The following is a 25,484-nucleotide window of genomic DNA, read 5'->3' as shown; positions in this document are numbered from 1 at the left end:
ACTATATCAGGGATTTGGATGTGGGGACCAACTGTAACAGTTCCAAGTTTGGTAAATAATACAAAAGTTGGTATAATTGAGATTTATGACAAGGGTGCAAAGTGACTGCAATTCTGCAATTTGAGAGGGAGAGGGTACAATCGGAAGTGACAATATTTCTGTTGAATAAAGGGAACTATGGAGCTATGAGGGAGGAGCTGGCCAAAGTTCAATGGTGCAATACCTTAGCAGGGATGACAGTGGAGGAACAATGGTGGATATTTCTGTGTATAATGCAGAAGATGCAGGATCAGTTCATTCCAAAAAGGAAGAAAGATCCTAGGAGGAGGCATGGGTGGCCGTGGCTGATGAGGGAAGTTAAGGAACATATAAAGTTAAAAGAGAAAAAGTATAACATAGCAAAGATAATTGGGAAAAAGGAGGACTGGGAAGCTTTTAAAGAAGAACAGAGGATTACTAAGAAGGAAATGCGCAGAGAAAAAAATGAGGTACGAAGGTAAACTGGCCAAAAATATAAAGGAGGATAGTAAAAGTTTTTTTAGGTATGTGAAAGGCAAAAAAATGGTTAAGACTAAAATTGGGCCCTTGAAGACAGAAACAGGGGAATATATTACAGGGAACAAAGAAACAGCAGAAGAATTGAATTGGTACTTCCGATCTGTGTTCACTGGGGAAGACACAGTGGCTGAAGGACCTGAACTTAAGGGAATTTATATTTGCCAGGAATTAGTGTTGGAGAGACTGTTAGGTCTGGAGGTTGATAAGTCCCCGGGGGCTGATGGTCTACATTCCAGGGTACTGAAGGAGGTGGCTCGAGAAATCGTGGATGCGTTGGTGATTATTTTCCAGAGTTCGATAGATTCGGGATCAGTTCCTGCGGATTGGAGGGTGGCTAATATTGTACCACTTTTTAAGAAAGGTGGGAGAGAGAAAGCAGGAAATTATAGACCAGTTAGTCTGACCTCAGTGGTGGGAAAGATGCTGGAGTCTGTTATAAAGGACTCCCAGGTAAATAGTGCTGTGACGAAGGCATATGGCGTACTGGGCTTTATTGGTAGAGGAATTGAGTTCCGGAGTCCTGAGGTCATGTTGCAGTTGTATAAGACTCTGGTGCGGCCTCATCTAGAGTATTGTGTGCAGTTTTGGTCGCCATACTATAGGAAGGATGTGGAGGCACTGGAACGGGTGCAGAGGAAGTTTACCAGGATGTTGCCTGGCATGGAAGGAAGATCGTATGAGGAAAGGCTGAGGCACTTGGGGCTGTTCTCATTGGAGAAAACAAGGTTTAGGGGAGATTTGATAGAGGTGTACAAGATGATTAGGGGTTTAGATAGGGTTGACAGTGAGAACCTTTTTCCGCGTATGGAGTCAGCTGTTACTAGGGGACACAGCTTTAAATTAAGGGGAGGTTGGTATAGGACAGAGGTTAGGGGTAGATTCTTTGCTCAGCGGGTTGTGAGTTCATGGAATGCCCTGCCAGTATCAGTGGTGGACTCTCCCTCTTTATGGTCATTCAAGCGGGCATTGGATAAGCATATGGAGGTTATTGGGCTAGTGTAGGTTAGTAGGCTTCGGTCAGTGCAACATCAAGGGCCGAAGGGCCTGTACTGCGCTGTATTTTTCTATGTTCTATGTTCTATAAATTACGACACATCTGGATAGTAGTAACAGAATAGGTTAGAGTCAGCATGGATTTATGAAGGGGAAATCATGCTTGACTAATCTTCTGGAATTTTTTGAGGATGTAACTCTGAAGATGGATGAGGGAGATCCAGTAGATGTAGTGTACCTGGACTTTCAGAAAGCTTTTGATAAAGTCCCACATAGGAGGTTAGTGAGCAAAATTAGGGCGCATGGTGTTGGGGACAGGGTACTAACTTGGATTGAAAGTTGGTTGGCTGATAGGAAACAAAGGGTAGTGATAAATGGCTCCATTTCGGAATGGCAGGCAGTGACCAGTGGGGTACCGCAGGGATCAGTACTGGGACCGCAGCTTTTTACAATATATGTTAATGATATAGAAGATGGTATTAGTAATAACATTAGCAAATTTGCTGATGATACTAAGCTGGGTGGCAGGGTGAAATGTGAGGAGGATGTTGGGAGATTACAGGGTGACCTGGACAGGTTAGGTGAGTGGTCAGATGCATGGCAGATGCAGTTTAATGTGGATAAATGTATGGTTATCCACTTTGGTGGCAAGAACAGGAAGGCAGATTACTACCTAAATGGAATCAATTTAGGTAAAGGGGCAGTACAAAGAGATCTGGGTGTTCTTGTACACCAGTCAATGAAGGTAAGCATGCAGGTACAGCAGGTAGTGAAGAAGGTTAAAAGCATGCTGGCCTTCATAACAAGAGGGATTGAGTATAAAAGCTAAGAGGTTCTTCTGCAGCTGTACAAGGCCTTGGTGAGACCACACCTGGAGTACTGTGTGCAGTTCTAGTCTCCAAATTTGAGGAAAGACATTCTGGCTATTGAGGGAGTGCAGTGTAGGTTCACGAGGTCAATTCCTAGAATGGCAGGACTACCTTATGCTGAAAGACTGGAGCGACTGGGCTTGTATACCCTTGAGTTTAGAAGACTGAGAGGGGATCTGATTGAGACATATAAGATTATTAAAGGATTGGACACTCTGGAGGCAGGAAACATGTTTCCGCTGATGGGTGAGTGCCGAACCAGAGGACACAGCTTAAGAATATGGCGTAGATCATTTAGGACAGAGATGAGGAGAAATTTCTTCACCCAGAGAGTGGTGGGTGTGTGGAATACTCTGCCCCAGAGGGCAGTGGAGGCCTAGTCTCTGGATTCATTTAAGAAAGAGTTGGATAGAGCTCTCAAGGATAGTGGAATCAAGGGTTATGGAGATAAGGTAGGAACAGGATACTGATTAAGGATGATCAGCCATGATCATTTAGAATGGTGATGCAGGCTCGAAGGGCAGAATGGCCTACTCCTGCACCTATTGTCTATTGACTTGTGGGCATTTACAAAGACTGAGTGAGTGCTTGAGCAAGGTAATATAATGTGCTTTAGCATGAAGATATCCAACTCGGTAGGGGGAATGCAGAGTATTTCTTGGCAACAGCCGCAACATGACCTTCCAACTCCAGTACTCAATGTTCTGACCAATAAAGGAAAGCATACCAAACGCCTTCTTCACTACCCTATCTACCTGTGACTCTACTTTCAAGGAACTATAAACCTGCACTCTAAGGTCTCTTTGTTCAGCAACACTCCCTTAGACCTTAAAATTATGTGTATAAGTCCTGCTAAGGTTTGCTTTCCCAAAATGCAGCACCTCGCATTTATCTAAATTAAACTCAATCTGCCATTCCTCAGCCCATTTGCCCATCTGATCAAGATCCCATTGTAATCTGAGGTAACCTTCTTCGCTGTCCACTACATCTCCAATTTTGGTGTCATCTGCAAACTTACTAACTATAACTCTTATGCTCACATCGAAATCATGAAAAGTAGTGGACCCAGCACTGATCCTTGTGGCACTCCACTGGTCACAGGCCTCCACCACCACCCTCTTGTCCCCTTTGTAAGGAAGGGTACTTGCCATCGGGGAATGCATCAGAGGTTCACCAGACAGGTTTCTGGGAAAGCAGGACAGACCATTGAGGAGCAATTGAGGAGATTGGGTTTGTATTCTCTGGCCTTACTAGCCATGGTTAATCTTGAGTTGAGAGTGTGTTGCTGGAAAAGCACAGCAGGTCAGGCAGCATCCGAGGAGCAGGAAAATCGACGTTTCGGGCCAGCGCCCTTCATCAGGAAACTCTGAACTCTGATCTCCAGCATCTGAAGACCTCACTGTCTCCATGGTTAATCTTGAACCTATGAAGTAATTTACTTTAAATTAGACCTTTTGAAAGAAGAGACTATTATGAAAATAATAACAAAATAACCATGATTGAAGATTATGGGGTGGTGTGTGCAGATGGTCAGAATAAGGAGGTGGCAACTAAAGTAGCTAGCTGTTGGAACTAATCATGGACTTAGAAACCTATGCACACTCCGACCTGCTGTTGGAAGTGATGACTGGGGGCAGGGTGTGATGGTTTCATGAAGTGGTTTGTCTTGCAGAAAAACAATTGTAGATTGTCATTGCTCTCTATGTTTTGTCAGAGGATTTGGCTATTGGAAAAAAAGTCCATGACAATGCTCAAATTGACTACAGACCCATGCACTAAATATTCTCACGCCAAACATCATTTAGTGTGTGAAAATGGGAACTGCCTTGGTTTGGCAGCAAATTGATTAGTGTGGATTAGGGCTTCCAAGGTCTGAAGAAACAGATCAATAAGTTGAAAATCCTGGAAAGATATAAAATTATATATTTAACCATTTAATTCTTGCAAAGAGCCTATATTTTATCAGCTTGAATTTATAAAGACCTGTGCAATTCTGCTCTAAGTGTGTACACCATTATTTTGCCTCGTCAAACAGCAATGGGAAGCTTAATGTAAGACGGGGGTCTACAAGCCATGCATCTCTGGAACTAAGTACAAAATCAAACTCGTGGATAACATCCTATCCTAGACCGCAGCATTTATTTTTCATGAAAGACAAAAAGAAAATCCTTGAAGAGTGAAATTAATTGAAACTGCACAAATGATGCCAATTTCAACCAATTTGTTTCAACTTTAATTTTGCAGCAGAAAGCAAATTGAGGTTTCGCTTTTTAACAATACAAATGGAAAGGGTGGCAGAGAACAAATATTCATTGATCCATAACTAGAAAGAGATTTTTAATCATGCATAATAGAAGAGTTCAATGTTGTCCAGATACCAGTTGATAAAGACAGTCTCAGGAAGTCATGTCCAACAGTGGAGAACTTTGACACACATTCTAACTACTGACTGATCTTCAAATAGTCATGTCATAGAGTCATCGAGATGTACAGCATGGAAACAGAGCCTTCAGTCCAACTCATTCATGCCAACTAGATATCTTAAATTAATCTAGTCCCATATCCCTCTAAATCCTTCCTGTTCAAATACCCATCCAGCTGCCTTTTAAATGTTGTAATTATACTGGTCTCCACCACTTCCTCTGACAACTCATTCCATACAAGTACCAAAATATTCCAAAAGTGGCCAAACCAATGTTCTGTGCAGCCATATGGTGAGTGATCTTTAACCCCCTCTGATATTCTGGCAAAAGCTCATGACTTGGAATTATAACTTTATTTCTGTTTCTGCAAATGCTGTTAGGCCTTGTGTGAGTATTTCTAACAATTTTTATTTTTCTTCAGATTTTCAGTATTTGCAGCATTTTGCTTTCATCTTGCAGCCAGATCTAGAAATTACAATGAAGAATATGAATTTCAAATTCAGGTTGCTGCAGATAGACTGGGGCTCCAAGATCTGGTCACCAGCACTGAACAGCCTTACAAAGGAATTGTATGGACAAATATTGCCATTTACCATCCTAATTAATTATAAATGGTATTTGTACGTGTATTGGTTTAACCCAATCATCTTATCTTTGAACATTTTCCCAGAGATATCCTTGAAACGTATATTTTGCATACAATTTTCTCTGCAATGTCAAGGTTCAGCTTCAATGATGTGATGTATGTCTATAGCCACTGTCTCTCGAGTAAATTCCCTGACCTTTCATGTCATTTGTAGAGCACTTCATGCATCAAGAATACTATGCAAAACATCTGTTGCCAGATTATCTTTGGTCAGCAGTTTTAAAGCATGAAACACAAAAGGATAGAGATACCAATAACAACTTAGAACATTTAGGATTCTATGACAGTTCAAATCAACACAGCATTATGTTTTTATCCGAGAAACAGCATTGATTTTCAATTGGAGATATTGAATACCAGTTGAAGTAATTTTAACTTTAAATCTTGATTTGGATTTGGGACATTTGCACAGAATTTACATTCTTACATATGTCAGACCTTCCATTGCTCCCAGCTGTGATTTCTCACATTCTCAGAATTTAGGAGCGTAAAGGCTTTGTATTTACAAATTGTATGTAAAGCTCAGTTTTAAACACGTTTGTTTGAAATAATTGTTTAGTAATATAGAACTTATACATTGTTCAATGGAGCTTAGAAGGATGAGAGACTGGTATCTTACAGAATACCATAGGCGTGGGAACATAGATGTGGAGAATATATGGACTAGGCCAGACCACTCAAAATATTCTTAAGCAGGCAGCCCAGACCATAACTTTGCAATTGTTTTGGTAAGTTACCTGGATTAAGTTAGCGAGGTTAACTACCAGATTTAAAACAGACAAAAGATTTATTCCTAAAATTACACAATGAAACATGAGGAACAGAATAAAGAACCCCTACAGAACTCAGTCTAATCAACCTAGACTTAAGTATGTTGTTCCGAATATACACAACAATCCCAATAAGCAAAGGACAAAAAAAGGTCAGATGGTTATAGGTTGAAGTTGAAGGGCAGAAGAGAGAGTATCTACACAGCTCACTGTTGAACTCCCAACCAATTCTGGACTGAACTAAACTGCTCAGCTCAGCTAGTGAGCTGACCACTCCTCTTTCTTTATACAGGCCTCATCTAAAACATGACCACTTTGGTATGAAGTCTCATCTGTTTACATATAAACATAAGGCCTCTCAAAATCCTTTTCATCTCTGTACCAAACCAGTCTGATCAGATTCTGGATTAGTTGTGCTGGAAGAGCACAGCAGTTCAGGCAGCATCCAAGGAGCAGTGAAATTGATGTTTCGGGCAAAAGCCCTTCATCAGGAATAAAGGCAGAGAGCCTAAAGCGTGGAGAGATAAGCTAGAGGGGGGTGGGGAGAAAGTAGCATAGAGTTTTACCAGTCTGATCAGAGCTTGGCCTGGTTTAATACCGTCTGAAAAAAAATCAAGGATAGTGTATCCTTGAGCCAAGGAACAGCTTTTAGGAAAAAAAAGGACTAGCTTTGTGACAAGAAGATGTTTCCACTATTAGGAGAGAATATGACCCAAGGACGCAGTCTCTGAGTGCAGGCTTGTTAGAATTGAGATGAGAAGGAATTTTTTTCAGCCAGAAGGTAGTGAATCTGTGGAACTCATTGCTGCAGAAGGGCAATGGAGACTAAGTAATTGAGTATCTTTAAGATAGAGATTTATTGGTTCATGATTAGGAAAGAGATCAATGGTTACGAGGAGAATGCAGGAGAGTGTGATTCAGAAATATATCGGCCACGATCGAATGGTGTATCAGACTCAGTGGGCTGAATGACCTAATTCTGCTCCTGTACCTTATGGAGTATAACTCAGAATTTTTCATCTTGCACCCTTCAGGACTAAGAATACAAGAAACTGATCTGAAAAAAATGGAACACCAATTCATACATCATGAGAAGAGGCTGCTGATTGATTGGGCCATCATTCATACATTAAGGACAAAAGGATAACTAGGGAGAGAAAATGACCCCTCTTAGATCATCAAGGCAGCCTTTGTGTGGAGAAGCAGGAGATGGGGGAGACACTAAACAAGTATTTTGCACCAGTGTTTACTCTTGACAAGGATAACGAAGATATAGAATGTAGGATAATAGATTGTGACATCTTGAAAAATATCCATATTACAGAGAAGGAAGTGCAGATGTCTTGAAAGACATAAAAAGTGGATAAATACTCAGGACTTGATCATGTGTACCCTAGAACTCTGTGGGAAGCTAGGGAAGTAATTGCTGGGCCTCTTGCTGAGATATCTGTATCATCGATAGTCACATGTGAGGTGCCTGAAGACTGAAGGTTGGCTAACATGGTGCCACTATTTAAGAAATGTGTTAAGGACAAGATGGGGAACTATAGAACAGTGAGCCTGATGTTGGTGGTGGGCACGTTGTTGGAGTGAATCTTGAGGGACAGGATGATAATAATAATAGCCATTATTATTTAGGATAATTTTGAAAAACCCATCTCAGCATCAATGAATAGGGTCCTATTTTCAAGATGGTCAATAAGATTTTTACTACATGGAATCCTACACATGAATTGACCAGTGGATGTTCGTTTTTGGTAGATAGCAGTAGAGAATACATTGGCAGATTTGATGATAAAAGAAAGCTTGCTGATTGGATCATTTCAATGGTAAATTTGAGCACAGAATGGAGTTTATTAAATGTATGAACAAATTCTTTGTTGCAGCAACAAATTCAAATATTGCTAATTTTCAGATTCAAAACACGATCACTTCCAGAAGACTAGGTTACAAGAAATGTTTAAATAACGTTTTGTTTTCTTTTGAAAATAAACTGCTAAGAACCATTCTGAAAGACATCAATGTTGAACAGACTGAATGAGAAGACCAAGAAGACTAAGTTGCACTAGTTTTATGGCAGTCATAGTTGAACAAAGGCAAATGTTATCATTATGTTGCAGATAAGTAAAAAAGTAACTCACCACTCCAAAAAGAAAGAATGTTAACATAAAGTCTCTGACATTTGGAAGCTTCACAGGCAATTACTTTTTGAAGTATAATTACTGTTGAATTGTACAGGAACACAGCAACCAATCTGCACAAAACAAGGTCCCATAAACAATAATGAGATAAATCACCAATCTCTGTTTTGCTTGTTGAGGGTTTAATATTAATCAAGAAGCAAGGAGAACTCACTTCACCTTGTTTTTTGAGTAATGCCATCGGATTCATTCCATCCATCTGAGAGGGCAGATAGGATATTGGTCCAAATGCTTCATCTGAAGTCCTGAACCTCCAACAGCTGACTGGCAGCTTGGGTATGTGTTTCGATCTCTGGAATGAGGTTCAATTCATTACAATTTACGTCTGAAATGAGGAAGAATTTCTTCTCTGAGAGGATTATGAGCCTTTGAAACTTCATACCACAGAGAGTTGTGAGGCAGTTCTTGCATACATTTAAGGCTAAGATAGACAGATTTTTGATCAGTTGGGGAATCAAGAGTTATAGGGAACTGCAGGCAAGTAGGCGTGAGGAATGTTGGATCAGTCATGGTCCTATTGAATAATAGAGCAGGTTTGAGGGGCTGAATGGCCTCCTCCTATTCCTATAGCTTATAGATAAAAATAGTTTGAAGCAAAAATGTATATTCTTGTATGTTCAAGTAAACGCTTAAATGTCTTATGGATTCAGGTTTCCCTCCAAAGCTCCATAAATAAAAGTTTCAACTGTCATTCCAGTGAAGTAATGATCTGCACTGTCAGACAGTGCTTTTGCATCCCATGTTAAACTGAAAGTCATTGGGGCACATCTATTCTTTCAAATGGATGTAGGCAACTCCATATTATTGTACTGAAGAGGAGCAGAGAATTTATCCTTGGTCTCCTGGGCAATATTTATCAATCAACATCACAAGGAGATCCAAGATGGCGGCGACTCAGCAAGTCTGAGTTTACAGAGCTCTTCCCAAAACCTGGGTAAAGTGAGTTACTCACCCCCACCACACTTACCAAACCACCCAAAAACATTTTCTAACCTTAACTAGCTGTTTACTATTAAGCGGATAATGAGTAAACCAAAGGGATCCCGCAGCTCTCAGAAAACAAAGACCCCTCCCCCACCCTCCTCTCCTCCTCCGGCTGCAGCTGATGTAAAAACAGGCCTTGAAGAGATGATTGCCAGGCTGGAAACGACACTCGTCAATTTCATCGCAGAATCCAGACAGAGATGGAATGCATTCGAAGAAAAGCTACAAAAGTACAGCCAGGCTCTCGAGGAATTACAGGGCCGAGTGAAGGGGGCGGAGCTAAAGGCCACGACCTCCGAGGCTGCAGCACAAACAGCTGCAGAACAGGTGCGAGCTCTGGAGCAGAGAGTCCGGGCCTTTGAAATCTACATGGATGACCTGGATAATAGAAATCGGAGAAAGAATATCCGTCTTCTGGGCCTCCCTGAACAAGAAGAGAAGGGACAGTTAGTAGTATTTCTGGAGCGATGGTTGCCCCAGCTTTTAAACCTGGGGGCTGAAACTGACCGGGTAAGGGTGGAGTGGGCCTACCGGGTCGCAGCACGCGGATCTGGCCCAAACCAGCGCCCACGCCCGGTCCTGTTCCGGCTGCAGAGTTATAGGGAGAGGCAGATACTCCTGGATGCCTCCAGAAATCTTGGAAAGGATCCTAAAGCTATGATCCATGAAGGATCCAAGATTATGTTATTTCAGGACTTCTCCCCGGCTTTGGCACGAAGGAGGAAGGCGTTTGATGAGGTGAAGAAATGTCTAAGGAACTTAAATATTCAATACACCTTACGCTACCCAGCGACGTTATGCTTTACCCACGAAGGATCCGAGTATAATTTTAGATCACCAGAAGAGGCTAAGGAACTTTTAGACTCGTTTAAATAAATCGTAAGAGACAATTTATGTTGGCTTGCCTCTTCCACACTCCGTGGGGAGAAATGGATACTTTACTCTACTTTACTTTTGCTTCTGGGAGCAGGGTTGTCTTCCCTTGCTATTTTATGTTATTATACTTAACTGTAATTTGTTGGAGTTGTAATTTTATAGTTATGTGTGTTTGTATGTGGCATTGATGCTATCAGATATACTCAGGTATGGGTGGGGAGGGGTGGGGGTGGGGCGCTCACTGTTAACTCTAGCTCGGTATTATATCTAAATCCTATTAAGGAGCGCCCGGGTCAAGGGTGGGACACTGTTTGGGAGAGGATATGGTGGACCTTTAGAAAGGAAGTAAGGCCCCCTGAGAATAAGGGGGAGGATCTCCATTCAAACATGTTTTATTTTTTTTGTTCTTATTGTTTGGAAATAGTTTCCTTTTTATTATACTGTTATGAGTGTATTAGAGAACATTTTCTCTTGTTTGAAGGATGTAAGTGACTCAACTATACACTCTGGATAATTGTGGATTAGATTAGTAGTTAACTGAGTTTCATTGTTTTTCTTTCTTCTTTAGTATCATTCCTTTGAATTTTGATGATTATATATTTAAGATCTATTTTTATATTAATGTTTGTGCTTGAAAGTTCTGTTTATTTTTGTAAATCTGTCAAAATATTAAATTTCTAATAAAAATATCTTTAAAAAAAATCACAAAAATTATAGTATCGGGTCATTATCATATTGCTGTTTATTTTGGAGGCTTGTTATATACAAATTAGTAACTAAGTTTCCTACATTACTGCACTAACTACAGTTCAAAAGTATATCACAGATTATTTGGAATGTCCCAAGGTCCTGAAAGGAAGCAAATGCCTACAAGTCTTTCTAGTATCTTCATGTACATAACTAGTTGGAGGCACATTCTCAATGTGTCTGCATGGGTTTCCTCCCACTGTCCAAAAATGTGCAGGTCAGGTGAATTGGCAATGATAAATTGCCTGTAGTGTTGGGTGAAGGGGTAAATTTAGGGGATGGGTCTGGGTGGGTGGGTTGCTCTTCGGAGGGTCGGTGTGGATTTGTTGGGCCAAAGGGCTTATTTCCACACTGTAAATAATCTAAAGTGTCTGGGGATTAGCCATGGAAAATGCAGGGTTACATGGATATATGATAAGGGGGTGCATCTGGGTGAGATGACTTTGGAGAATTGGTGTGGACTTGATGGGCTGAATGGGTGGCTTCCATTCTGTAGGGATTCTGTGATTCTATGATTTAATTATGCATAACATAGTAAATCATAGAAAATACTTGGCTATGATTTTTCCCTGCTAGAGATAGTGTCTATATATGTTTGATGATGGTTGCGAGTAGGAAATGACGTCTTTTAATTTGTACAGGAAAACAATGAAGGCAGCTTTCGCCATATTGCCTGATGTCATCAAAAAATATCATGAATTTCACAAAAATGTCATTTTAAACAGGCATTTGGAGGTAGAGCCATGGAATATTGATGAAAAGCTACAGATGCTGACCGTTAATTGGTTTGCTATGTTTAGGTTCGTTTGAATTGAGTGAAGGAAAGACTGCAATCATATCTGCTATTTATTCTGAGTTGATACCCCAGTGCTTGAGTTCCATTTGGTAGTGCACCGTCTCACTGTTCATCATTACACTGCTTTGACCTACATGTAGGCGAAGGACAGGCAACACAATGGAGCTCGTTTGATGCAATCTGTCTTTCAGTCAGGGAGGCATACATGCATGAGGTATAGCAGAATTTAGAGGGGCAGCAAGGTTGTTCAGAGGAAGTCAAACAGTGTATGAACATATGTTCAAAATAAGCAGTGCAGTAAAATGTTTTAACTATTGGCAGATGGTAGAGAATTTTATTTTCAATTTTAGTGGTTGTTTTTCAGAACTGCTGAATTTTCTTTGTTATATATTTTAATTGCAAGTGCATGTTGAGAGTCGGTTGAGATATCAATATTGTTTTTAAAAGGATTTGGAGGGTGGGAGGGGAAATGAGCTTCAAGACTGTAAAAAGTGTCAAGATGTGTTTTACCATGAAGAAGATATTATTGCAGAGCTGTTTCAGCTATACAGCAGCTGGAATGTGCATTTCTCATTGTTGGGGTTCAACAAACAAGAACCACCCAAGACCCAAAAGTACGTGATTAAATCCCATTTTTAAGAAACGTTGGTGACTTCTTGAACTTCCTGAATATCATTTGTACTTGCATAAAGTTGATTTGAAATGTTAGCAAACACAGACTGAAATGCTTACATTTTCACCATTGAAAACATTTATGTATATCATGGAGGTTAAAAAATATAATTCAGGTACTTTTGGGAGGTGGTAAAGCAGTCTTAACACAATTCCCATCTCCTTTCTGATAATAGGTGTTAATAACATAAGTGCTCAGGGATTCCTTCCATACTATGGGAATGTTTAGAATGGCAATCTCCATTCACACACAGTTCTCAACAAGGCCTGCACCTCAATTGCTTGCCCTTGATACCTCTTTTTTCTTGCTTTTGATCTATAGTTTTGAGACTTATTTCATTTCATTCCATGGTCAATGTAATAATTTTACAGTTGATCTATTTTTCACTTTTTGAATAATTGGCCATATTTTCCCTCTGTCCTGTCTTTCAATATCTTCTAGTTCTGATGAAAAGTTAGACCTGAATTTTCATCTTCTGCAGTTCTCTGATTGAAGACTGGTCTGACCCATTGTACTGCAATCTCCACCAGTGGTAGGGCAAGGAGACAGAGCTTACATTCACCTCAGCTGTTGTCACCAATCTGATCCCCAACAGTCACCTAGCCAACAGAACCTCCTAATGAGGGTAAGCTGTGGCAGAGCCACACACCTTTACATGCATGTTGTGGTCATAATCTATTGGTAGTGACAGTAGAAGACCCAAGTTTCCTTATGTCACATACCTCACCAGAATTCTCTCCCATTTTTACCACCTTTTATATTGAAAGGAATTGCAAATTGGCTCTCAGCCTGTTTGACCACATTATGAACATACTTTCCATGATCATTATTAGATCCTAAGGCAGGACTTGAACCAAGAGTTTCTGACTCAAGAGCAGGGACTATGCCACAGCACCACATGAGTTCCTACCAGCATACCTGTAATGTTAACCTATTTTCCTCTTTCTGCAGATGTTGCCTGACCTGATGAGCATTTTGAGCTTTTTCTATTTCCTTCAAATGTTCAGCAGTGCAGTTTTATCCTTTCAGTTTGCTGTTGGGCCCTGGGAGCTGCAGAAACATGGCCAGGATATATTATCCTGAAGTTATTCCTTTCGCATCACGGAGAAAGTAACTGAAAACTGTATGCATTTAAAAACTCACCACAGTCACAAATGATTCACCCTGTAGAAGATGATCTGCTGGTTATCTGTTTTCCAATGGCCTTGTTAATGTTAACTAGAAAATCATTGATAGTGGCGTTGGGTTTGGAAATATAAAAATTAAGGCAGCTTCAGAAAGATCCACAGAACCTTTCTTTAAACATATGGCTCTGTGAGGCTATGCAATCACTGTTCATGGTTAGTGATGAAACAATAATTTTAAAAAAACAAAGCTTAAGAAACAGTGAAAAGGTTGTTGAATGAACAGTTAATAAATTAATGTGACCACCTTGGGTAAAAATAAAGTCACCCGAGTGCTGTTGGAGGGTAGGGGATTGGTTTAGCTCAGCTGGCTCGAAAAGCAATGTGATACTAACACTCCATTTCCATCACTGGCTGAGGTTACCATGAAGGACTCAACATGTCCCCTTGCCTGAGGTGTGGTGACCCTCAGGTTAAAACACGACCAGTTGTCTTTCCCTATGTCTGACAACGCCATGGCAATTTAGGTGGACCATAGGACTGCTCTCTCATTAGAGAGAGGGAGAGGCAATTGGTCGTGATTTAACCTTCGGGTTATCATGGGTACAGGATTTTGCACCGCTCTATGACTGTGTCTTGAGTCGCCTTTCCCATGTAATTCCATTTGTAATTCTTGGAATACAGAAACATTTTGATACTAACCCACCCATGACCTTTTCCCATATACCAAAGCAGTGTTGACCCTAGGGTTGGCGTTTCAGAACCTGCTTTATTCATTGGGGAAAGCCCCAATGTCCAGGGTTTAAATTTGCCACAACTGTATTGTAGGTGCTCAGAGGTAAAAACTTAACCTTTGACTGGGGCCACGGCTCATTTCGACCTTGAGCAAGTCCCGGTCCCCCACCCCCTTTCTCCGGTCTCTGCAAAATGGACAGCGGCCACCAGCTGCTGTGACACTCGGTGATTTGCTGCTGCCGATACCAGCTTTGTTCGCACATTAATCCAGTGACAATTAGGTGCCAGCAAGCGGTGGAGTTTGCCTTGGGCTGTGCGCTTGAAGCCCTAATCAGGAGTGTAAACTCTGCTATATTTCAATTTGCAGAATCGCTCTTCCGCTCAGCGGCCCGCGGCACTGCGATAAATAAATCGCCTATTTACTTCATCGCTACACTTAAACATCCAACGCACTTACCAACATCCCCCTAATCATAGGCAACAGTTAAACCCGGGCATAAATCAGCCCTTTCTGTTGAATGATTAGTGAAGCCATTTTCCTAACACTTGACAAGAAAAAAGGATTTTTGCTAATCCTAGTTTTCTACATCTGCACGGGTATCATACGTGGTTACCAATCATCCCAGGGCAACAAACACAGCAGGATCAGTGAAATCAGTAAGTTTAAAAACCGCATGTGTGTCCTCTCCGCCCATGTACAGCTCGGGCAACGTACCACAAACTAACATTGGCGCTGCCGCCAAAATTTTGAAAAGGGGACAGTTTTAAAACAAAAACAAAAATGGATTGGAAGAAAAAGATAGCAGACTGTGAAGCAGGTGGAAATAAAGAGAGCGAAATAGCATCAAAAATGCACGTCACATTTTTATTGGAATATTTTGGGGATTAAATAATTCATGCAAAATGCACTTTCCAAACCTCGCTGAAGCAAGGAAAGTCAATTTGTAGTCGACAAGTCGTTTATAATCTGTGAATCAATAGAAAACCCTGTGGATGATAACAATGAACGTAAATGACTCCATAAACATCCATTAGGCAGCCCAGTGACAAACAGGCAGAAGTACTAGAAAGTCCACTCTTGTTTGGCGGAGGCTGATATAAAACTGCTCAGGGCAGTCTATGGTGAACATAAATTGCACAGCCAAGAAAATAGCGGGTTTATGTATTGGAGATGCTATGTAGTTGAACGCATACTATGTAATTTGAAATCTGGGCGCAAATCTGATAAGTACCCATCTGTCAATTCATATATTGTCTTTTTAGAATCCGGATTACATCAGGATCTGCAGAGTGACGTGAATGGGGTGACATGTTGGGGAGACTGAGCACTTTGCAATAAAGCCCGCACTATAGCTCAGTAAGTGCCTCAATAATCAAGAGACTAAAATGTGATTTTATTGCTTCAATTTACGGCCATCATAATCTGTAATGCAAGTGCCTCACAAGAGACCGGGGCTCATTAATGTAAAAGGCTGCATTTTGAAAAATTACAACTGGAGGAAAATAAATGCCTGGAACAACGTTCATACATTCACGGCCCATGATGGGAAAACAAACAAGAAGTTTGAAAACAGCAGCATTGTGGTTATAAAGCAGAGGGTTAGTGCGAGTTAATGTCTGATATGTTAATCGCCATTCTCCAGACTGCGAGCATTGCTTTGGGTAAAAAGCGGTTGCTGAACACTCCAATGATGTACGGCATCATTTATTGAAACACAAAATGTATCCTCATGTTACAAACAGCAGTAAAATCTACACCCATCTATTTTGTCTGAAAGGCGCATTTTAATGACTTACTTCCAGTGCATCAATAAATTACAATTGGCAGTATCACTCGACTCTAATTTACACGTTATATAATGAATAAAATAGTCAAAGTGGCACGTGGAAGTATAAAGACAAGGACTGTTTTACAATTTCCCCCTTTTTATTCATTCTTTTAGATCGTGTAGACAAGTCAATCATCCAACCCTTGGGTTTCTTGACCTGTCTTCAGTAGTTCTAATCTAAAACGGGGTGGATTTAAGTGAAGTACTGCACATAATCTCTATTGAAACATTTCCTTATGACAACTACTTACAGACCCTGCCAATTAAAGGCGAGTCGGTTTCCATTGCCGGTGTACAATCAGAACTCACTAGGGACAGCGTGTAAACAAAGAAATGGTTTAACGCGTTTCATTTTCAATAGTGCCAATCGGCCACGATTTCCTTTTAATTCTTAGACAGATCTCAGGTGGAATTACACGGATTAAAGGAGGGAGCAAATGAGGCGAGTGTATAAAATGACAGAGAGAAAAAAAACCCCTGCTTGTTCCGTACTCTGAAAATGAGATGCACATTTAAATCTGATCCATTCACCGCCTGTGGCCACAACCATGTACCTGCCTGCTTAGCCCAAGGGTTAATTAATTGAGGCTTCAGAGGACTATTGGAAGAGCATTATTGCATTTGATACTCTACATCTGTGATTTAAAGCTCTTTCAGCCCCTGTCCACAAGGGAGAATTCTTAACAAGGAAATTAGCATTCAGCTTAGAGTATGGCACTGAAGCAGTGAAAGGATAGAAATATTAATGATGCTAGTGTACCACCCAGCCTCATAAATCCTGACCCCTTCTCAGCACAGCTACACTAACCAGATAGCCCAGGGGAAATGTACACATGGGGCACTTTTTAATAAATATTCTGATTTAAAAAGGAAATTGAACTTGTAGATAAGCAGGTATATATTTATACATTTTATGGAGAACCAGAAGAAAGCCCACCCTGTACAATCTATCCCAGAGGAGACAATGGAAGCCATTGGGGTGACACATCAATATTTGCACTGGTTAGGGAGTGAATTCAATGAGGGTGTCAAATGTCTGCCAATGACTTCGGTCAGAAATACCTTTCACAAACTAAAGCATTCCAGATAGAAATTGTATGTTTCAATCTTACAAACAAAACATGCAAACACAAGAATTACTAGCAGGAATAGGTCACCTGGTGTCCTGAGTTTGTTTCATCATTCAATAAGCTGATCTGATTACTCTAAGTTCCTACCTACCCCAGATAACCTTTCTCCCCTTAAACAAAAAGAAAATCAAATAATTATGGATGCTGGATATCAGAAACAAAAACAGAAATTGCTGGGAAAACTCAGCAGGCCGAGCAGCATCTGTGGAGAGAAAGCAGAGCTAATGCTTTGGTTCAGTGACCCTTCATCAGAATTATGTGAAAATACTCAAAGAATCTGCTTCCACCACTTTTTGAGCAAAAATTCCAAGGTCACACAATTATTGTGAAAACAAAATGTCTTCACCACTGTATTAAATTAAGCAATAATTCCCAGTATAGATTCTCCCCCAAGGGAAACATCGTTTCCACATCCAGATAGTCAAGACCCCGTAGGATCTTATATGTTGCAAACAAGTTTTGACTTGTTGTTTTAAAGTCCAGTAGATGCAAACCTAGTCCAACCAACCTTTGCTAGGAAGATAACCCAACCATTCCAGGTTTGAGTCTAATAAATCTTCTCTGAACTAATCCTAATACATTTATATCTTTCCTTAAATCAGGATCAAGATTGTTTACAATACTTTTGATACACACAGGTCCTGTAATATTGAACCAAAACCTCCCTACTTTTGTATTCAGTTCAACTTGCATTGAATAACAATATTCCATTTGCTTTTCTAATTACTTGCTGTACCTGCATACTAAACTTTTCCGATTCATATAATCGGACATCTTGATCCCTCTGCATCTTAGAGCTATGCAATCTCTCACCTTTAAGATAATTCTTTAAATGAATCTTTATATTCTCCTTGCAAAAATAGACAAATTCACATTTACCCATGTCGTACTCCATTTTCCAGATTTTTGTCCATTCACTTAGCTATTCTGTATCTATTTACTTCAAAGAATCCAACATGATTTCCCTTTCAAAAAGCCATGTTAACTCTGCCTATGTGTATGAAACTTTGTGTCCTGCTATAACTTCTTTAATAACATTTTTTAATATCTGTCCCATGATAGATGTTAAGCTACATGCCCTATAGTTTCCTGCTTTCCTTCCCCAACAATTTACATATCAAATGAAGCCTTCACTGAATCTAGGGAATTTTGGAAAATTAAAACTAACACAATAGTTATCTCACTAGCCATTTTATTTAAGATCTTGGGACCAAGTCCATCAGGACACAAGCACTTACCAGTCTGTAGATCCAAGAATTTGCTCAGTCCTATAGATGAGGTGAATAGCTAAGGTCTTTTCCCCAGGATAGGGGAGTCCAAAACTAAATAGTATAGGTTTAAGGTGAGAGGGGAAAGATTTAAAAGGGACCTGACAGGGGTAGTATATGTATGAATGAGCTGTCAGAGGAAGTGGTAGAGGTGAGTACAATTACAACATTTAAAAGGTATTTGGACATATACATGGATAGGAAATGTTTATAGGAATACAGGAATATGAGCCAAATGCAGTCAAATAGGATTAATTCAGTTTATGAAATCTGGTTAGCATGGATGAGTTGAGCCAAGTGGCCTGTTTCCATGCTGTATGACTCTATGATCACATGTCTGATGATTATAATTTTCTTGAGCCACCCTTCCCTTCTATTTCCCTTTACTGCTATTTCTGGGATGTTACTTGTATATTTTATCATGAAGACTTACAAAAAAATACATGTTTAATTCATCAGCCATTATCTTATTTTTCATTAATTTACCAGATTCATTTTCTACAAGGCCAATGCCCACTTTGTTAACTTTTTAAAATTTTATGCAACTCTTAATGTCTGCTTTTATATTTCTAGTTAGCTTTCTCTCACTCCAATCTTTCTTACCTGAAGTTTTTACAACATTCTTTCCTTTTCTATATGTTATGCACACTTTTCTGACTTGCATCTTCATTGAAATAAAATTTTTGTTTACTTTGAAATTATCTATAATTTTTTTCGTTAATTTCAGACAGTTCTCTCACTGGAATTTTCTTTCTTGCTGGAATGTATCAATTCTGTGCATTCTGAAATATCCACTTAAATGTCTGCCACTGCATTGCTATAGACCAATCCTTAAACTAATTTATTAATTCACATTAGTTTGCATGCCCTTATAATTTCCCTTCTTCAAGTTATAAATATTAGTCTCAGATACATTTTTCAAATTCAAACACATTATAGTCACTGCTGTCTATGATGCCTCTGCTTCAGGACGTTAAAGTTGTAGAGATGTATAGCACAAAACAGATCCTTGGGTCAAATGCCATTTAAATGTTGTAACTGTACCAGCCTCCGCCACTTCCTCTGGCAGCTCATTCCATACACATACCACCCTCTGTGTGAAAAAGCTGTCCCTTAGGTCCCTTTTAAAATTTTCATCTCTCACCTTAAACCTATGCCCTCTAGTTCTGGACTCCCCATCTCAGGGAAAAGATCTTGTCTATTTACCCTGTCTATGCCCCTCATGATTTTATAAACCTCTATAAAATCACCCCTTAGCCTCCAATGCTGCAGAGAAAACAGCCCCAGCCTATTCAGCTTCTCCCTATAGCTCAAACCTTCCAACCCTGGCAACATCCTTGTAAATCTTTTCTGAACCCTTTCAAGTTTCACAACATTCTTCTAATATTAAGGAGACCAGAATTGCACACACAATTCCAAAAGTGGCCTAACCACTGTCCTGCCCAGCTACAACATGACCTCCCACCTCCTTTACGTGATACTCTGACCAAAAATTAATCCTATTTCTTTGCACAACACTTGGACTAGTATAGCCTGGTCAGCTCCAAAACACTGCTGTCTCAAGACATTATCCCAATACTTTCCATCAACTCCTCATCGAGAATACCTTTGCCCACCTAACCTTTCCAGTCCAAATAGATTAAGATTATATATGTCATACCTTTCTAACAAGCTTGCATTACTTCTTCCCCTATACTGTATTCTATCATGTGGTTAGTATTAGGCAGCCTGTACATCTCTGCCAAAAATGACTTTTTGCCTTTATTATTTCTCAACAGTAACCAAACCAGTTCTAAATCCCTGTTTCCTGAATTTTGATCATCCATCTCTATTATTCTATTAACATCATTAATTAGCAGAGTCATATTTCCATATTTTCCTAACTTCCTAACTCTAAATGTTATGTACTGTTCAGTATTTAGGTCCAATTACGTGTTATCCTGTAGTCATGTCTTTGAATTGACTATAAGATCATTCTTATTTATTTCTTTTTATCCTATCAGTTCAACAATTTTGCTTCAACTGTTACTTATTTTCAGTTACAGAGCCTTTAGTTTTCTCCTTTTGTTATTTTTGTAGCCTCGAGTCCTATCTGTTTCATATTTAGATATCCACTCTCTATCCCTTCCTGTCACAGTCTGTTTTTGATGTCCCCTATTAATGCTTTTCTCTCCTACCTTGTCTTTATCCTTTTATTTACAACACCTTCCCAAGTTTGATCCCTTGTTCCCACTGACCAATTCAAAATCTTCTCTACCTCTCTAATTATCCAGGGCACTTGAACACTGGTCTCAGCACAGTATACTGTCCCAATGATACAACTCCAAATTTTTCCATTACAGGTGCCAGTTTCACATGAAATGGAACCAACGTCTCCTACATCAAGCTTTGAGGCATGTATTCATAGAGTCATAGAGTCATACAGCACAGAAACAGGCCCTTTAGTCCAACCAGTCCACCTACTTCACATTTCCAAACTAAACCAGTCCTGTGCTTGGCCCATATCCCTCCAAACCTTTCCTATTCATGAATATATCCAAAATGTCTTTTAAATGTAACTGTGCCTGCATCCAACACTTTCTCTGGTGGTCTAATCTACACATGAATCACTTTGTGTAAAAAGTTGCCCTGTGTCCTTTTTAAATCTTTTTCACCTTAAAAATATGACCCCTAGTTCTGAACTCCCACAACCTTGCGAAAAGACCCTTGTCATTCATCTTATCTTTGGGTAAAAACAATGACTGCAGATGCTGGAAACCAGATTCTGGATTAGTGGTGCTGGAAGAGCACAGCAGTTCAGGCAGCATCTGAGGAGCACGAAAATCGAAGTTTCGGGCAAAAGCCCTTCATCAGGAATACAGGCAGAGAGCCTGAAAGGTGGAGAGATAAATGAGAGGAGGGTGGGGGTGAGGAGAAAGTAGCATAGAGTACAATAGGTGAGTGGGGTGGGGATGGAGGTGATAGGTCAGGGAGGAGGATGAGGGAAGGTAGCAAAGAGTACAATGGGTGAATGGGGGTGGGGACGAAGGTGATAGGTCAGAAAGGAGGGTGGAGTGGATAGATGGAAAAGAAGATAGGCAGGTAGGACAAGTCATGGGGACAGTGCTGAACTGGAAGTTTGGATCTGGGGTGAGGTGGGGGAAGGGGAAATGAGGAAACTGTTGAAGTCCACATTGATGCCCTGGGGGTCTGAGGCAGAAGATGAGGTGGTCTTCCTCCAGGCGTCAGTGGTGACAGAGCGGCGGTGGAGGAGGCCCAGGACCTCCATGTCCTCGGCAGAGTGGGAGGGGGAGTTGAAATGTTGGGCCACGGCGCGGTGTGGTTGATTGGTGCGGGTGTCCCGGAGATGTTCCCTAAAGTGCTCTGCTAGGAGGCGTCCAGTCTCCCCAGTGTAGAGGAGACCGCATCGGGAGCAACGGATACAATAAATGATATTGGTGGATGTGCAGGTAAAGCTTTGATGGATGTGGAAGGCTCCTACGGAGCCTTGGATGGAGGTGAGGGAGGAGCTGTGGGCGCAGGTTTTACAGTTCCTGCGGTGGCAGGGGAAAGTGCCAGGATGTGAGGGTTGGTTGTAGGGGGGCGTGGACCTAACCAGGTAGTCACAGATGGAACTGTCTTTGCGGAAGGCGGAAAGGGGTGGGGAGGGAAATATATCCCTGGTGGTTGGGTCCGTTTGGAATGGCGGAAATGTCGGCGGATGATTTTGTTTATGTGAAGGTTGGTAGGGTGGAAGGTGAGCACCAGGGGCGTTCTGTCTTTGTTATGGTTGGAAGAGTAAGGTCTGAGGGCGGAGGTGCGGAATGTGGACTAGATGCGTTGGAGGGCATCTTTAACCACGTGGGAAGGGAAATTGCGGTCTCTAAAGAAGGAGGCCATCTGGTGTGTTCTGTGGTGGAACTGGTCCTCCTGGGAGCAGATATGGCAGAGGCAGAGGAATTGGGAATACGGGATGGCATTTTTGCAAGAGGTAGGGTGGGAAGAGGTGTAATCCAGGTAGCTGTGTGAGTCAGTGGGTTTGTAAAAAATGTCAGTGTCAAGTCGGTCATCATTAATGGAGATGGAGAGGTCCAGGAAGGGGAGGGAGGCGTCAGAGATGGTCCAGGTAAATTTAAGGTCAGGCTGGAATGTGTTGGTGAAGTTGATGAATTGCTCAACCTCCTTGCGGGAGCACGAGGTGGTGCCAATGCAGTCATCAATGTAGCGGAGGAAGAGATGGGGAGTGGTGTTGGTGTAATTACGGAAGATGGACTGTTCTACGTAGCCGACAAAGCCTGTATTCCTGATGAAGGGCTCTTGCCCGAAACATCGATTTTACTGCTCTTCGGATGCTGCCTGAACTGCTGTGCTTTTTCAGCATCACTAATCCAGAATCCATTCATCTTATCTATGCCCATCCAGGATTTTATAAACCTCAATGAGGTCATCCCTCAACCTCCTACACTCCAGTAAAAAAAAGTCCCAGCCTTTCTGATCTATTTTTGTACTTCAAACCCTCCATTCCCAGCAACATCCTGGTAAATCTTTTCAGAACCCTCTCCAGTTTAATAATATCCTCAAATTGAGTGTCAGATTCAAAAATATTATAGCAGGATGACCAGAACTGTACATAGTACTCCAGAAGAGGGCTCACCAATGTCCTGCACAACCCCAATATGTTGTCCCAACTCCTATACTCAAAGGTCTGAGCAATGAAAGGAATCATCTGGGAAAGGGAACCCATCTTAACTAGCCTGTCTACCTGTGACACAAATTTCAAAGGATTATGTATTTGAACTCCAAGGTCTCTTTGTTCTACAATGCTACCCAGCACCCTACCATTAATTGTATAAGTCCTGTCCTTGTTTGGACTAGTAAAATGCAATACCTTACATTTCTTCAAATTAAATTCCAGCTGCCACTCTTCACCCCATTGAACCAATTGATCAAGGTTTCTTTGTAATCTGAGATAACCTTCACTGTCCACTACAGCAGCAATTTTGGTGTCATCTGCAAACTTACTAACCATTGCTCCTATATTCTCATTCAACTCAATTATATAAACGACAAACAAAAGTGGACCGAGTACTGGTCCCTATGGAACACTACCGGTCACAGTCCTCCAGTCCGAAAACCAACCCTCCATCATCTATCATACAGCCAAGTTTTTAATCCAATTGGCAAGCTCACTCTGAATCCCATGAGATGTAATTAGTCTCCCATATAGAGCCTTGTCAGATGTCACACAACCCCAACAGGTTATAGTCCATGAGGTTTACTTGAAATCACAGCCTTTCGGAATGCTACTTTTTGGTCAGGTAAAGTGAAGAACCTTGTAAAAGGCTTTACTAAAGTCCAAGTAAACAAAGTCTATTTGTTTCTCAATTATTATTTTCCATTTATCAATTTGTCCAGCTCCTCATCCAGGCTATGCAGAAACTCTTTCGTTATCCTGCCTATCCCACTGGTACCTACATAACCATCATGACTTGATCCTCCCTGTCCCACTCTTTAAGTTTCTTTCCAGCCCTGAGCAGATGACCCAAATCCTCACATCAGACAGGCAACACAACTTTTTGGACTCCCACTCTTTGCTGCAGAGAACAATGTAAATGCCCTCACTAAGTTGTCCCCCAATCACCACAACTTTCTTTTGCTTCTCCCACATATATGGGTATCTGTACCACAGGGCCAAGGTCAGTTTGTTCATCCATTTTGCAGCTTTCACCCTCATCCAACAAGCTGAAAGGAATCAAACTTAATTAACAATTCCAAATTCTGAGGCTCCTAAATTTCTGCCTTCTAAATCCTCTTACCTGTTTTACTTTCAGTCATCCCTCCTGTCCCTGATCAGGGTACCTGTGTAATATTTTAAGTTGCTTTTTTTCAAATGGATATCTTTTTGTTGCCAAATAGTCATGAAATACATAATTAAATGGGTACAACATGTATGGGGATTGAAATCATGGATGCTAACCAGTATTAATATTTTATATTTAGAATCATAGATATGTACAGCACAAAAACAGATTTTTCAGTCCAACTCGTCCATGCTGACCAGATATCCTAACCTAATCTAGTCCCATTTGCCAGCACCCAGCCCATATCCCTCTAAACCCTTCCTATTCATATACCCATCCAGATGTCTTTTTAAATGTTGTAATTGTACCAGCCTCCATCACTTCCTCTGGCAGCTCATTCCATACACGCATCACCCTCTGCATGAAAAACATTGCCCCTTAGGTCTCTTTTATATCTTTCCCCTCTCACCCTAAACGTATGCCCTCTAGTTCTGGACTCCCCCATCCCAGGGAAAAGACTTTGTTTATTTACCCTATCCATGCCCTTCATGATTTTATAAGCCTCCATATGGCTACCCCTCAGCCTCCAATGCTCCACGCAAAACAGCCCCAGCCTGTTCAACTTCCCCCTATTGCTCAAATCCTCCAATCCTGGCAACATCCTTGTGAATCTTTTTGAACCCATTCAAGTTTCTCAACATCCTCTAATGTCTTTATAAGTAATTCAGGAATCATTTTTTTAAAGTAGAGGAAGGTTTTCATACAAAACTAACCTGTGCCCAATTCCTTACCATATGCTTCAAATTAGTTCTAGTCAATCTCTTCAAATGTGTCATGGTGCAACTCTATGACAGATAGGACTTTAACCTGGACCTTCTGACCGCCACACCATCAAAATACTTTCTCTTTCCACAGCACATATAGTTACAACCTGAAAACATTTATATATTTTTTTATTCACTCATGAGAGGTGGGAGTTGCTGGCTGGACCAGCATTAATTTCCCATCTCTAGTTACTGTTGAGATGATGGTGGTGAGCAGTCTTCTTAATAGTCCCATAATGCTGTTAAGGACTTCAGGAT

Source organism: Hemiscyllium ocellatum, chromosome 2 (genome assembly GCF_020745735.1).
Source record: "Hemiscyllium ocellatum isolate sHemOce1 chromosome 2, sHemOce1.pat.X.cur, whole genome shotgun sequence".
Classification (NCBI taxonomy): Eukaryota; Metazoa; Chordata; class Chondrichthyes; order Orectolobiformes; family Hemiscylliidae; genus Hemiscyllium; species Hemiscyllium ocellatum.
This window is presented reverse-complemented; position numbering follows the sequence as displayed.